We start from the raw sequence: 16631 nt of genomic DNA on the forward strand, positions 1-16631 counted from the left end.
CACCTGCACATCCCCAGGAGAATAAAGACAGCCCTGCAATTAAGTGGCTGAGCCTCTCCCGGCCTGGGTTTCCGAACAGCAGCAGCAGATTCCCCCGACCCCCCACCCGCCACTTGCAGGAGCAAGAAATAAACTTTAATTGTGATAAGCCTTTGAGATTTAGGGGTTTTTTTGTTTAACGTGCACCTCAAGCTTTATCTTTCTCCTTCCTTCTCTTTGTTCTCCTCCCAGATCCTCCCCTTTGGGTGCCAAGTCAGAAACCTACCATCGGCCTGATAAACAGTAAGGGTACAGAATTAGGTGGATGGGTGGGGGTGCAAGTGGATCCACATTGTTAGCATTTGTATGAAAACGTGAAAGCATGCCCCACGGTGCTGCTAGACAGGTGGGAGGAATTCAAGAAGGATTTCACTTTCCTTCTCATAATTGGGGTCTTGGCAAACGAAACCTCCCACCCGAGCCAAACAACTGGCGGGAAGGCGCTGGACAGCAACGGTTTTCAGGGCCCCTTTCAGCTAGCAGGGGCTTATTTAAGTGTTCCACATAGATTTCTTTTTTTTTTTTTAATTTATTTTTTATTGGTGTTCAATTTACTAACATACAGAATAACCCCCAGTGCCCGTCACCCATTCACTCCCACCCCCCGCCCTCCTCCCCTTCTACCACCCCCAGTTCGTTTCCCAGAGTTACATAGATTTCTTTGTTCCAGCCTCACACCCACCTTACTCCCATGTGACAGTTGAGGAAACCAAGGCAAAGAAAGCCAGAGGGGGTTTCCCCAGAGTCACGGAGCTACGGGGTGATGGAGCCAGGACTGGAAACCAGGAAGGGTGCTCCCAAGTCCAGCTCCTAACCCCCACTAATAGGGCTGGTTATTCCACCATCGGAAGCCTCTGCAGCCCTTAAGTCACCGAACAATTACATTAAAGACAGGCTAAAAGTCTTCTGGGCACTCGGAGAAATGCTGCACCTCCATTTTTCTGAATTGAGACACTTTCTATGAAATTCCATTAAAAATGGGTTTGTAATGTAATGCACTGGTAGTGACCAAAAAGCACAAAGTTTAGATTGATGAACCTGTGAAAATAAACCATGTTAAAGTGAAAATGGGATCATCTTCTTAAAATGATTTTATTTGAGGGACGCCTGGGTGGCTCAGCAGTTAAGCGTCTGTCTTCTGGCTCAGGGCGTGATGCTGGAGTCCTGGGGATCGAGTCCCATATCGGCCTCCCTGCGTGGAGCCTGCTTCTCCCTCTGTCTATGTCTCTGTTTCTCTCTCTGTGCGTGTCTCTCATGAATAAAAAAATAAAATCTTTTAAAAAATGATTTTATTTGAGAGAACAAGATAGGATGGGGGGAGGCGCAGAGGGAGAAGCAGACCCCCCACTGAGCAGGGAGCCTGACATGGGGCTCCATCCCAGGACCCTGAGATCATGACCTGAGCCCAAAGCAGATGCTTCACTGACGGCCACCCAGGTGCCCCAGTATCAACTCTTTCTTGATTCGAGAGTTTAATGAGCTAATGACCAGGAAAGTTTGAAGTCCCGGCTTGATTTTTGTGCTATTCCCTCCTACAAGGGGATGCCTGCTGCACTGTAATATACTGCAAACTGCATTATAAGAGCCTTGCATTTGAGGCCAGTTACCAAGCGACCTATATATGTATATATAGATATACACACAACGTGTACTGTGCTTCACAAGTTCTTTTGCATTTTTTTAAAATTTTATTTATTTATGATAGTCACAGAGAGAGAGAGAGAGAGGCAGAGACATAGGCAGAAGGAGAAGCAGGCTCCATGCACCGGGAGCCCGACGTGGGATTCCATCCCGGGTCTCCAGGATCGCGCCCTGGGCCAAAGGCCAGCGCCAAACCGCTGTGCCACCCAGGGATCCCATGCATTTTGATTATAGTTGCCTAGAAGTCCAGCCTTCAAATCCTTAAACCTTGCCCTTGGGTGGTGACACCTCCATTAAAGGTTACCATTTGCTGTTTGTTAACAAACGAGAGTTGAATAGTTTCAATTTGTAGAAGAAAAAAAATCTGGCATAATTCTATCATGGATTCAACCTAAAGAGCGAAAAGTAGCAGAGGTGCATGCAAGATCGATACCTAAATTCGGGGTTCAAGGGAATGTTTCTCTTAGAGCACAAAAAAAAAATTGATGATGGTCTCGTAACCTCGAGGTGGGACTTGGAGTCAGGGTTCAACTTGTCCATGGTTTTAGTTCCTTGGACAGAGCCTGGCACAAAGGAGGGGCTTGCTACATGGCCATTCTGCTCCATCGTGCATGGACTCCCGGGTGGAGGAGTTCTCCGTGTGTTCTTGGGTGGAACCTAGTTCAGTGCACTTGTTAATTTAGGATGCTGTGGTCACACTGCAGTGCTCAGGTGTCCCCTGCCATCAGGAAGGGATTTTCTACATTACTTTAGGTTTGAGAAGTCAAGGCATTGAATTTTAGTTTTATTTATACTCTTGAGTACACTTTAAGAGGGAGGAGAATTTTCCAGCTTTCTTAGAGAAGTAGTGCCTACACCCACCCAGCTCACCATCTGAAACATTTGGGCAACTTTAAAAATGCAGATAACTGGGCCTTTCACAATGTACTGAATCAAAATCTCCCGGGACTGGGCCTATCCATCTGCATTTTTCAAAGCTCTTCCGCTGATTGATGCTGTACCTCTAATTTTGGAACCCGCCACTACAAGTCCTTTAATCAAAATGCTTTACTCCCAATGATATAGCCACATAGCGGGCATGTGGAAAGAAAGTACTGGTTAAATAGTCACACACCAGTACTTGAGCGTGGGTAAATCTATTCCCAGGTGGTTCTTTCAATGACCCCTGCAAGTCCATGTAAATGTTCGGAATACCAACAAAGCAGGGACACAAGGAGATACTGAGAGGTAAACACAGGTCCTTAACATCCTACAGTCATCAAGAAGCAGACCAATGATGGGGATCTGGATACTCATGGCCCCAAAGCCCACTTTAGGACAGTGGTGATAAAAATAATAACTTTTTTTCAGGTGTTACAGTAAACTTTATACATTTGCAGATATGCCTTCGAGAAAACTCATTTTGCTGAATTTCACACTCAGATGAGAGAAACTGAAACAGATGTAACACCTCACGGGAGACACCCCCATTCTCTCCTAAGACCGATTTTTGTCTCAAAGTCCCAGCTTCTAGAAGGAAGTCTTCCCAGACCCGTCACTTAGTACCACTGCATCAGATGGTTCATGTGCTCTCCTAAGTTCTTTTTCATAGATCTTATTCCAATGCTAATAAACTATTTTGATATTTAATAAATGGAGGTCTTCCCTATTCAACCGTGAGCTTCCAGAGTACAAAAATCTTGCTCATCTTCCTATCCACAGCACTCAGTTCCGGGCTTGCAGTACAGTATTTGCTCACTAAGGACTTGTTGAATGAATCAGTAAAGCCTTCTGCTATTTTTCACTTGCATGGATATGCCATTATTCATAATATTCATAAATATACCAAAAGGTTCAGTAATTACATATTTTTCCATAACGGGACTATTTAAACGTGATAAGAGCTTTATTATTGAGTTACAAAGAATTAGCTGAAAATTAACTCCTAAAATTTAAACAAAAATTATTTCCTGATTTACATTTGTTCTTATTGCTTAATTACATAAATACAAATTTAAATCAAAAACAGGAATAATCACAGTGTTAAACATATATTAAAATATTTTCTTTCATAAAATAATCTCATGCATTTTGCTATTTGTCCTATATAAAGACTAGATGGCTTTAAGACCTTGATGGATGGCTTGACCTTTCCAAACTTTCATAAAAAGAAATTTTACTTTCTTGTAGTTGACATTCATTTGAGATAAAGTAACCAGAGACAGCTCTCCGGCCTCGCTTGTTCCATAGTTGACCATAAAATAGATATTTTCATTATTAGAGAATATCCCTTTCCAGAGGGAGGTGAAGTGAAACCACCTAGACTGAAACTCGGGCAATAGCCTCATCTAGCTTGAGGTCAGTGGATGCCATTCATGAGTGGTTCCCAAATTTTGTCTTCACAATGAGATCCCCTGAGGAACTTCATGAACTACAAATGCCTGTGACCCACCCCTAGGAACTGTGACTGAACAATCTAGGGCGTGGTAACCACTTTAGAGTCACCTAAGTTCCAATGGGAACAAGTTTGGGAGCCACCACCATGAGCTTGGGTCTACTTCAGGTGAAGTAGCAGAAGTATTGATGTTTGCACCTTAATCTTGGAATGGATTTGTGAAAGACTTGGACTCTGAAACTGGAGTTTAGGCCTTGACTTTCCTGGGCTTGCCTGTAAAGGATAGCAGTGAGAGGAAAGCCTAGGGTATTTCTTGTGTTGGGAGTCTTTCATAACCTGGGTGTCAAGACCCAAGACAGAGACTAATTTCAATAGAGGTTTTGATAGCAAGTTAACCACTGAAAGGGAAATTTGAAAAAGTAATAATACGTGGATTTTTTTAATCCCTCCCATCTCTAGTCCCTCAAAACAGAGCCGAATTGAGGATGAACTATAGAACTTAGTTGAAAGGCAGGGTTTAAAATGGATTTAACATGATCATGATTTATTAGCTGAAGAGAACCATCATAGAAAGCTCTAGTGAAGTACCAGTTAAATGACTTTGTACTGGAGAAATTTATGGCCTGAGAGGGAATGCACACACTAATACTGTTATTAATATTGCTGTATGCTGACTTCACAAGATTTTCTTCCCAAGGCATAGAGTTCATAAATTAGTGGCTTCTAAACCATAGGAACTTAAAAATAGAAGGAAAAAAATGATACTAAGAGTTTTTTTAAAGATAAAATTGAGAAACCTTTCGTTAGACTAAGAAGCAAACAAACAAACAAACAAAAAAACACGAGGACTCAAAGAAATAAAATCAGAAATGAAAGAGGCAACATTACAACTGATACCACAGAAATACAAAGGATCACAAGAGACTACGATGGGAAAAGGTGCTCAACATCCCTAATCATCAGAGAAATGCGTTCCAAAACCATAATGAGATACCATCTCACACCTGTCAGAATGACTATTATCAGAAGACAAGAAATAACAAGTGTCAATGAGGATGTGGAGAAAAAAGAACCCTCATGCACTGTCGGTGGGAACGCAAGTTGGTGCCGCCACTGTGGAAAACAGTATGGAGGGTCCTCAAAGAATTAAAAATAGAATTACCTTTTGATCCAGCAATTCCATTAATAGGGATTTATCCGAAGAAAATGAAAACACTGACTCAAAAATATAGATGTACTCCATGTTCGTAGCCGATTTATAACAAGCCAAGCTATGGAAGCCAGCTGAGTGTCCATTTAGTGGTTGTGTGGATAAATACACATACACATACACATGATGGAATATTATTCAACCATAGAAAAAGAATGAAACCTTGCCATTTGTGGAAATTTGAATGAACCTCAAGGGCGTTATGCTAAGCGAAAGAAGTCAGCGAATGACAACTATATATGATCTCACTTATATGTGGCATCTTAAAAGCAGCGACGGAAGAGCTCATGGATTCAGGCAACAGATTAGTGGGTCTAGGGGAGGTGTGTGTGACTATAGTTAATACTGGGCTGTGTATTTGAAAGTTGCTAAAGTTCTCATCATGAGAATAAAAACTATATAAGGTAACTACATACGGTGCTGGATGTCCCTCAGACCTATGGTGACCACTTTGCAATATATACAAATATAGACTCATGATGTTGGACACCTGAAATTAATGGTATGTCCATTACACTTCAGTTAGAAAAACTGGGGAAGGAGCAGGTGGGAAGGAAAGATGTGTCAGTTGACCTTGAGGCTTCAGAATTTATAATCATGGCCACTGATTGATCCCATTAAACTGTTTCTTGGATGATGAGAAGTTGCTTTTTTCAACTAGATTCATCTGGATTAGCCTATCACTGAGTGTTGCTGAAACCAAAGCAACTCCAGTCTGTAGGTATCCCCTAATAGCGAGGACACCAAATGTAGTTAACAAACATTAAAAACAAACAAACAAAAAAACAACCAAGCTGAAAGACTAGTCTTCAGGCATTTTCAATGGATTTTTAAAACAGGAAGTCCAAACTCACCTTCGGGCCAGAGACCCAACCCTCAACAAAGAGTCCTTAAACCACGTAAGGTATTCCTAACGCCTAAGTTTTTATACTGACTCAAAGAGGTCATGGGAAGATGTATGTGCCAGCATGTCATCCTAGCCACATGGTACAAAGCCCAGGATGAGCTGGAGAACACAAGCAACAAGTTGACACTTTCCCTCAGGGTCATTTGGATGCAAAAGTAAAAAGCTCTAGGACTTAAACCCATTCAGCGTCCAAGGCCACCACTGATTATTGCAAATAGCTAGTTAGGAGAACTGCCCACAGACCGAAGTAATTTCATAACAGCGAACGTAAAGTGCCCTGTTCACTTTCCGCTCCTCCAGACCAACCCCAGCCAGTGCCTTCAATGAGTTAGCTCAAGCGGCCCGACCCAAGCAAGTTCACCAACAAGGAGAACAAGCCCACAGAGGGCTGAAGACTTCCCAGGTCCCTGCAGGGAGGTGGGGACACGGCTGGGAGACCAGAGGCTGGTGCTCCGGAGTCCAGGCCTGAGACCACAAGGGAGGAAGAGGAGGAAGAGGGTGGGCACAGTCAGGCCTGCTAGTCCTGACTCCTGCCACCCCTCCCAAGTCCTGGATTTTCCCTTCTGGGATTTTATCCCCTCTGCATTTCACTAGTTCTTGATCACTCCTCAAGCAAAATCAGTTGTAGTCAATTTGAGTGGAAAATGAGAACAGAAGGGTTAGGAGGGTCATTCTCCTGGCCTCCTCCTCCTCTCCTGGGGAAGGCAAGGGTGCCCCCCATCTTGACAAAAAAGAAGCCCCTTTGCGGAGCTTCAAGTGTGAGCACACAATTCTAGGCTGATCCCCAGACCCCTCACTCCACTCTCCAACTCTTCCACAAAACAAACAGAAACAAAACAACAAAACCAGTGGTTTCTACACCTAAAGGGACACTTAAAAGCCACTGAACTTTGGAAAAGCTTGTGGTCTGAAAAAAAAAAAAAAAAAGAAAGAAAGAAAAAACTGGCTGAAATCTGTTCTAATGGCACATATTTAAACATCTCTCGTGGCCATAAGACTTTCTAGGTCTATTTCTTTAAAAAATTAAAAAAATTAAAAAAAAAAATAAAAGCAGCAGCAGCAGCGGATCCTTAGTCCACCGCCGTGGGAGCCTGGCTCAGTGGCTGCTCGCGGCCACACACCTTCTGCAGGAGGCATCGGAACAGGTAGAAAGTTGAGTAAGTTCGAAAGAAAAACAGCAAAGCACCTGCCTAAGCTGCTCCCTCGTGTCTTCCGAGAGTCTTTGGACTCTGGTCTCTAAATAATTGAACCTTGATCTCATTTGAGGGGAGGAAAACACACACAGGTGTTCCAACTTCTAATGATCCCATCATGCCCAGTGCAAGGCACGGGTGTCAAAATCTTAAGGAGTGCGGGCCTTCATTTAGTACAGTAAAGCTTGTGGGTTTTTTTTTCTTTTTCCTTTTTAAACAAAATACCAACTGCCGTGTTCATCCAAAGTGATGTTGTCACTACCTTCTCCGGCTGTTTGGATTTGAAAGCCTTCAGTGCTCTTCAGGACTCTGGTGCCCACTCTGGGTCACTTGGGCTGTTCTAGAAACTACTGACGCGCGTGTCCCGGCCACAGGGAATTCTGATGTGGTCGGTATGGGGTGGGTGACTCCTGGGCACCGGGAGGTTTTGAATCTCCCCAGGCGATTCCAGTGTGCTGCAAAGTTCATGACTGTTCTAGGAAGTGGGATTTGATACTGGTTTCTTTGTCCAGTGTTGACCTCTGCTATCTGTGGCGTAGCGTTCATGAATATTGGGTTGGTTCTGCTTTTCAGGGAGAGCGCACCGCAAGACGGGATTGCCCATGCAGGCAACCAGTGGAATGTGTTACATCAATTTGTTGCATTTACTTTTAGTATAGACTGGGCTTGGGGCTTACCTAATGGAAATGCCATAGGATATGTATTTACCCTAGAGTGCGGAAGATGCCGGAACACTATCTGCCAGCTGCTCCTCCAGTTATGCAAACAGATTTTACAAACTGAAATGTGAAGTGTACTGGGAGAGCATGGTACCTGTTTCTGATGCTGATTCTAAATATTAGAACGTGAAATCCACCGATGAATATAGGATGAGAGTACAGCTTGCCTCTGTCCTGAGAACGAGCGATGACTTAAAATCAAATCTTCGATCACTGGGTGGCGGGCACTGAGAGAGGCACTTGACGGGATGAGCACTGGGTGTTATTCTGTATGTTGGCAAATTGAACACCAATAAAAAATAAATTTATTTAAAAAAAAAAAAAGGAATGATGATGCAAAGCATAGTGAAACTATTAGGTTTTACCGATTCAGACTTTGTAACTCTGAATGATCGAGGTATTTCTTATTGCATTTAAGGTGACTTTTTAGTTTCTGAGATTTCTTTCTTTAAAAAAAAAAAAAAGATTTTAAATGATGTCTACGTGCAATGTGAGACTCAAAACTATAACCCCAAGATCAAGCCAGCCAACCGAGCCAGCCAGGCACTCCTAGTTTGTGGGATTTCTGAAAGCAAGAAAAACTCAGGCTCAAATCACTGTTTTCAAATGGTCTTAAGGAAATTAGAATTCTGAGCCGAGCTACTTTTTAAGTTATTGGATAAACACCATTTAGCAATAAAAACCAAAATGAAAGAAAGAAAATGTAACAGGCAGCCATAATATTCCAACAGAACATGATATGTTCAGAGTTGTAGGTTCCCTTGCCCTCTTCAGATCTCTAGGCACACATTTTACCCATCATTCCTGTAGGTAAAAACGCTCTGACAATGATACATCTTTATCTAGAATTGACTTTCCATGGATCAGACTTTTTATTGATAGGCTTCATTTTATTTATTAACACATCTCAGCTTAGAAGAGTCTGCCCTTGAAAAATCAGGAGGAAAACACATTTTTAAAACACTCCAAGCCCCTAAGAAAACCCCTCCCGGTTCCTAAAAAAATTAGTGAGGATTGGCCGCATTTTAAAATCTGCTTATTTTTGGAATTTGTTACTTATTTTCTTCCACCTACTTTTCATTCAGAGGTGATATAGGAATATATGTTTGTGGTGAAAAAAAAAATTGAAGACCAAGCACATTAAAAATCTTCCTTCCCTCCCGTAAACTCACTCTCTTGCCTACTTGGAGGTATTAAGTGTTTCTATCCTTGTATAAATGGGACGGTCCCGTATTAATTGGCTTTGAACTCTTTTATTCACTAAATATGGCTTGGAGCATATTTGAAATGAAACATATGGATGTTTGTCACATTCTTCTATGAAGGCTTCATGCTATTCTATAGCATGTATGTTCCTTGGTTATTCGTCCTCTTGGTTGACGACTGGCTTCCAGTATTGCATTTTTTTCCAAGTAGTGAAATGATGCTCATTTTTGTCTCCTCCTTGTATAGACGCGCAGGTTCTGCTTCAGTGAGTCTTTAGCATTCGGTAGATATTGCTAATTGCCTTTCCATAGTCTCCGCCATAGTCGATTCCTACACCAGTATGATGGGGACTCAAGTCCTTGCATCTTTCCTAGGAGCAGACACAACCGAGTTCTAATGTCTAATGAACTACTGGGTGAAAATAGCTCGCATATTGTTTTAATTTGCTCACTGTTTATTGATGATGTTAACTTTATTTAGAATATTTATTACCTGTGCGTATTCCTTTTCTGTGTTTGTTACAGAACTGAGCTCTCTAATCTCTTCTATGGCTGATGGTCACCACACCAGCATTCTAATTAAGACCAATTTCCTTGGCAGGAGTTTCAAATTTTTGCCAGGAACCAACACATCGTCATTTACTAGAGCATCAGATTATCTGATAATATTTATCTTGACCTCACAATCCTACTAATGAGGTAAGTATTCCTCCACAGGGGTGCCTGCATCTGAATTACCCTGGTCCTTACACAAAACGTAAACTCGGAGGACATGAAATCTGCATTTTCAAAAATTCTCCTGGAAAGTCCTTATGAACAGTAAATTCATAAGGAATTAATTAGATATGCTTTGGATTTTTATTCTATTTTGTAAAAGCAAAGTGGAGAAAATGTTGGATTAAAGAAGACATAAATTCTTAAATTTCCATGGGGGATAAAGAAGGCAGTAATATTAAATTTAATGACACTTATAAGATCTCTCCAAGTGGCAAACAAGTTGGACATAAAAATTTACTTTAAATGTTGTAATAGCTTGCTTCCTGTGAGAGCTGATCTACTCTTTGCTATTTGTTCCCGTAATTAATAGAAACATTCTAATCTCACAGACAATCTTAAAAAAAAAAATTAAAAAACAGTTGTCTGTGTGGCATGGTAATTGCTAGCAGGATTTCCATCTATGGAAAGAGGTCCTGGGAATGCAGGAAGGGGCACTGAGACCTGAATCCAAGCCTGTGATGGAGGGTGGTAGTTGGGGGCGGGGGGGGGGATGTGCTGGCCCAGAGGAGAACGGGGGCTGGAGGACATCTGTGCCCAGCAGGGATGTCAGCCAGGAGCAGAAACCAGAGGGAGACGATGGGGAAGCAGGAGAGACCACAAACCATCATTCAAATCTAAGCAAAAGCCGGGCGTGGGGAAAGAAGTCGTAAGGAAACACATCCAACATCTCTTTTAACTAATGGTAGGTGGAGCGTTTCCAGGTAAATCACCATCTAATTTGAGCCTTTCATTGTGATTGATTTCTGTGATTTTTAACTGACATCTTAGTGACTTTGGACATTAATTTGCATTTCAGTTCCATTTCTTGCCTGACAGTTTTATACAAACCATTGCCAACGGTCATTATTTCAGATCTTTTCACTTGATTAATTATCCTAGAAGTTAAACTCAGGAGACTGAAAACATAGGAACAAGGTTTTGAAACAAGAATGGCCTCTGATCTGTGATTTATTGTCAGTGCTATCACAATGTCGGGTCATCTTCATTTCTTAGGCCCTTATTACCTTAAGATGGATTTTTCCCCCTGACCCAGATACAAGATGATAAAGGTCCTAAATGTGTTAGATAGAAAATGCATGCCAGGGGCGCCTGGGTGGCTCCGTCGGCTGAACATCGAACTCTTGATTTCAGCTCAGGTCGTGATCTCAGGGTTCTGGGATCGAGCCCCAGCTCAGGGAGTCTGCTGAAGATCCTCTCTCTCCCTCTCTCTCTCTCTAATAAATAAATAAAATCTTAAGAAAAGAAAAAAATGTATGCTGATTGTATTGAATGAAGTGTCGAGTCACCAACCTTAAGGTATTATGTGAACTGTAAGGAGGCTTTCATTGCTAGAATCAGGTTTTTTTTCTTAAATAACTGACACTGATATTTTAATACAAATGTGCCGACACTTGTACCTATTGTCATCCCTAAGCCTTTCTGATCTCTTTCCACAGTAGGAAGCAAGAGCTCTTGGACAGAAGATAGAACACAAGAGGCAGGTGATACAATATCGTCTTGAAAACGAAAGGAGAAAAAGAAAAAACATAAAAGTTTTTTATTATTTCTCCAGCTTGTTGGAGGAAAACCACAATGAAACCCTCATATTTTTTTCTGTGAAGAGGCCTCAATGGGTCAGGGCGCTCGTATGCACATAAACTGAGGCCAGTGCACAGATTCTCGCTTCAAGCACGTACTGTTTCCCAGCTAAGAGAGTATCTCCAAAACATTTATTGATTCTGTTGCCCTAGTTTGAATCTCAGTGATGTAAGTATGTTTAGTGATAACCTTGAACTTCTAATTATAGACTCTAATCTTGATTGTTATTTGGCCTTCATTATTAAGTTTATAAAATAAAAGCTGCCAAATTGCCTTCAAATGCTTCTAAGTTAAAAGCATTTTAATGGGTATTGCATATTCTTGGACTTAAAGGCTAAACCGGCACTAGCTCTTCTAAAAATTGTTAATTCCCACTATAATTTTTACTTTATAAAATCTCCTGCTAACTGCTATATTGTTGTGAAAGATAATTCTCTTGATCTAAAACCAAAGAGAGGGTTTATGGATATCTCTTTGTTCTATAATAAAGGAAAGGAGATATGTGACGTGCAACCATAATGAACTCTTGGGGGTCTATTCTGTTTCACCAAATTAAAGAAGAATAAAAGTCAGAACTTAGGGAAATGTGCTAGAGTGCGAATGTGTTTGGAAAAATCCTTGGTGGTGTAGCAGAGAGCACACGGGCTTCGCTAGTACAGATCTAGGTTCGAATCTTGGCTCGACACGGGGTTCCTTTGGCCTCCTGTTGGGAGGAGGGGAGAAATCCAACTTGTAAGATTGTTGTATGGAATAGGTAAAAATGAGCTGGATATATGAAAACAGTGAGTGTGATCTTTGCTAATGTCTGATGTCTATCAAGCCTTAATGCTAGATGCCATATGGTTTTCAGTGCAGTTAGCTCTTCCACACTGAGCTACAAATGTGCGTTTTGTAATTTTCATGCTCACTTTGGGTAATTTCCCCAAGATCAGACAACTAACTAGTCAGTGGGAGACAGAAGCAGCTGGAGTTTGCTTTTCTCATCCGATCATCGAGTATTTGATGGTGAGCACTCAGGCTCTGGACTGGAATCTGAATCCAGCTCTATCACTGGATTTTAAGCAAATTACTGAAGCTCCCTATCCTATTCCTCACCCTTATATCAGAAATAATAGTATCCATAACCTGTACCCTGACCCTGCTTAGGAAGTACCCATTGTAGTTCTGGAACATGCAAGTACTCAATAAATGTTGGCCGGATGTAATATGTGATTTTTTAAAAAACGTTAATCTCAAAAGAAGCATCAATCACTTATAGTTCTGTGAGATTTTATATATGTGTATATATATATATATATATATTTTTTCTTCTTCTTCTGGAATCAACTTCAAAATGTTACTACTGCTCCAAGTTAACTAATGGATACGCATTTCCCCCATTTGAAAATATTCACTTTGACTTTCTGGACTTTCCTTTTTTTTTTTTTTTAAAGATATTTTATTTATTCATGATAGGCACAGAGAGAGAGGCAGAGACACAGGCAGAGGGAGAAGCAGGCTCCATTCAGGGAACCTGACGTGGGACTCGATCCCGGGACTCCAGGATCACGCCCTGGGCCAAAGGCAGGCGCTAAACCGCTGAGCCACCCAGGGATCCCCTCTCTGGACTTTCCTTCCAACTTTTTTATTTTGGAAAAGTTGAGAGAACAGCACCATGAACATCTCACACCTAAATTCATAACTGTAAATGTTTTACCAGTTGATTTCTCGCCTTCCTAGGTAAACTTTGCTAAAGCATTTTAGAGTAAATCACGGACATTATGCCATTTCGTCCCCTAAATACTTCAGCAGGTGTCCCTCGGAATGAGAGCATCCACCCACACAACCGGGCTAACAAAGCCAACACATCAACCAGGTAAAAAAAATATATATCATCTAATACTCGGTCTATAGCCAGATTTTCTCAGCTGCCCCCCAAATAGCCTTTTTTGCTTTTACTTTTCACCCTAAATCTAAAAAAAAAAAAAAAGAAAACCCACATGTTTCACTTGGTTGTCATGTCTCTATTACTTCTTTGATGAAGAAACTGCTTTACCTGTCCCCCCCCCAACCCCACCCCACACCCGGGACACTTATTTGAGGAACTTTAAGAAGAGGCCAGGCCAGTTGCACAATTCGTATTAATCAATAGGATCCTTCACTTGTGAAGATTCATGGTTCAATGCCTTTGGCGAGTTTACGGAATCGGCGGTGTGGCTTCCCATTGTGTCGTATCAGGAAGGCCCCTGGAGGAGACTGTCCCATTGCTGACGCGGTGGGGTGGGCGCACCTGGCTCCGGCGGTGTCCGCTGACCCTTCCGTGGGGAAGGCACCTCTTCCCTTCGCCATCAGTAGGGTTGTCTGAGTGGTGATGATTTGAGGCTACGCGAATATCGTATTCTCCACAACTTCTCAGGCCGTGGGTTTTCTTGTCCACCGATGATCTTTGCCAAGAGGTGTCAGTCTGAGATGATGTTTTAAAACGTCTCTGTTCTCTCTAGCTCTGTCTGTTGGAAGAATCTAGAAGCTGTGAGACATTAGCAGCAAGAGGCATACCTAGTGTACAGACGTTGGTCTGTAAGCATCATTGGTAGGGGGAGGATGCTCAAGAAGTTTCTGACTCCAATACAATCGTAAAAAAAAAAAAAAAAATGCAATCTTAAAAAAAAAAAAAAAAAAAAGTTTCTGACTCCAGCTCCAGGGCAGCCAAAGGACAAGGTAAGCCCAGGATGTTTTGCTCTGATAATAAGAACCAACTCGAGGGGACTCTCATTGGCCAGATTTGAGCATCGAGGGAAACGTTAGCAGGTTATGCAACAACGGCACCATGTGTAGAGATAAAGGGCCAGAGAGGTTAGTGTTTTAGGAAACTTGGTCGGCCGCTGTCTTTTCAATCTGACCCAATGATTTAATAGTGGCCGTAGGTCAGAGATTAGTGAGCAGCTTCTGGTTTGTCTCATTTTTACCTTTATTCTGAGAGGGGAAAACAAACAAAACAAAACAAGGAAACCACTGTTCACTGTTCACATTTGGTCCGAATTCTTCCGAAATGATTTACTAAGCAGAAACGTGTTTCAAAAATTCCAAGTGAGGTAGGTGAGAAGTAAGGTATTGGTTCTTTACTTGGGGCCAATATCCCAGGCTGATTCGTGGAAATGTCGAGGACCCTGGATGTCCAAATACGTTAGGAGCTGGGAGGAAAAGGAAGGCCGGTGTTCAGCATAATGGGGAGAAGGCGAAGGCAACCTGCCTCGGGACGGGTGCCAGCCGCCAACAGTGACGCTCAGTGGGGTTTTATGGAAAAGAGTGTAAAGGAGAGGCTGGCCACAGAGGGGGGGGCAGGGAGGAGAGAGCCCTGAGGGGGGTCGTGAGGACCCTGCAGTAGGAGGGGTGGCAGGGAGGCCCGGTGACCCCTGGGCTGAAGGGGGACGGCAGGGGCCGGGCCGGGGCCCACAGAGGCGCAGAGATGAGGCGGGACAGTGAGTGAGGGATGGCCCCCCAGGAACAAAAGCTGGGGAGATGCTAATTTGGGGCTGGACCTGAGCCTGTGTTGGAAAGCAACGGTGAGAAAGGATTGGCTCCCTGGGGGGAGCTGGAGAGCTGGTTCCACCTGACTCACCGGGCCCAGCGGACGTGGGGAGGACGGCCCGACAGTCTCACTCGCCCAGGGGATGAAGGAACAGGGGACACAGGAGGCCGCGAGGCCACCAGCAAAGGTGACCCCTGAGATGGCAGGAAGCGCCGTCAATAAGCCCAGGGGCAGGTACCCACCTGCTGACTCCGGCAGCTCCGACCACAGCTGCCCTGGGACCACATGACAGGCGGACGCGGCTGCTGACAGGTGCGTGGCTGGTGACATGACGTGACAGGTGGACGCAGCTGCTGTTACGAATGTGGTTGCAGGTAAGGCGGGTCAGTCGCCCGCGACGGCGGGGTCACCCAGACTGCAGGGGTCCTGCACCTGCAGAAGTAGCCTCGGGGCCCCACTGCGACCTCACCTGCAGACGATGCCGAGCCTTCGGCCTCTGGGAGTGGGCGCCCCAGATCATACTGCAGCTTCCCCGGGCCTCTCTGTGCGGGGCGTGTGGGCCACAGGCCCAGCTTATTGGGGCCATTTGGGCAACGTAGGGCTACGGGGTCACGCATCACCCCTTAGGAACGGGCTGCATACAGTGTCCCCCACCCCCGGGCTCTGCTGGCTCTTTGGCAGATCCCTCGGCAGCCCCCCTTCGGGCCAGGCGTCCGGGCCGCTGTCACTGCCCCACGGAGCCCTCGGCTGCCCCCGGTGACTCCACCTCAGTGTAGAGATGGTCTCCGGGTCCCAGGGCAGCAAGTGCGAGGAGGGGCGCTTTTGCAGGTGCACCCCGCGCCCTGGTAGGGGTGGCCCATCAGCGCGGCTGCACCCCGAGGTGTCACCACAATCTTAGTAAACTGGCTCCCAGGGCCAAGCTCCTACGGGTGCCCTTGGGAGATCCAGCCTCGGCAGGGTGGCACCTGCAGCTCCTCTTGGGCACCCTCTTGTCGTGCTCAGTCTGGCCTAACAACCTCTTGTCCTGAGGCCCCCCTGGTTGGTTTCCACCCTCCGAGCTGGTGCAGTTGCCCATCCGGGTGGAGCCCGTGGGGGTCCCGAGGCATCACCCCAAACCTAGGCCCCGGGGCCCTTGTGGTCGAGGCCCCTGCACACAGTCAGGCTGCACCAAATCGACCCCTAGTCCCCCCTTCGGCCGCCTGCATGACCTGCCCGGCCGTGGTTCCTCCCCAGCGAACGCGAACAACGGCAGCCAGTGCCTGGCTCCGCGGGGGTTAGGGACAGGCCGGGGTAAGGCCGCACCCACCTGCGAAGGTTTAGGGCGAAGCCTGGCACCGCATGAAGGATCACCAATTGCTAGAATTCCCGAAGCGCCAAGGATATGGTGAGGGGCATATATTGACTTTTGAAATCCCCAGTGTGGCAGCTGGGTGAGCATCGGGAACCGCTTCTGTAATGCTCCTGCCACAGCCCCATGGGC

At 44.4% G+C, this 16631-nt stretch overlaps 1 long non-coding RNA gene across 8 annotated transcripts; it reads left to right on the plus strand.

Moving 5' to 3' along the window:
• Window positions 1-4125: 4125 nt before the first annotated feature.
• Window positions 4126-14243, plus strand: LOC144299341 (uncharacterized). 8 transcript variants are annotated; one of them, XR_013366046.1, is made up of 6 exons: window positions 4126-4222; window positions 9814-9987; window positions 10607-10747; window positions 11505-11811; window positions 13363-13498; window positions 14124-14243. It is a non-coding gene; the product is annotated as an uncharacterized LOC144299341 (long non-coding RNA). The 8 variants fall into 8 exon arrangements; XR_013366049.1 differs by having other exon boundaries at window positions 13432-13498; XR_013366050.1 differs by having other exon boundaries at window positions 13435-13498.
• Window positions 14244-16631: the final 2388 nt, after the last annotated feature.

This window comes from Canis aureus, chromosome 27 (assembly GCF_053574225.1).
Source record: "Canis aureus isolate CA01 chromosome 27, VMU_Caureus_v.1.0, whole genome shotgun sequence".
Lineage (NCBI taxonomy): Eukaryota > Metazoa > Chordata > Mammalia > Carnivora > Canidae > Canis > Canis aureus.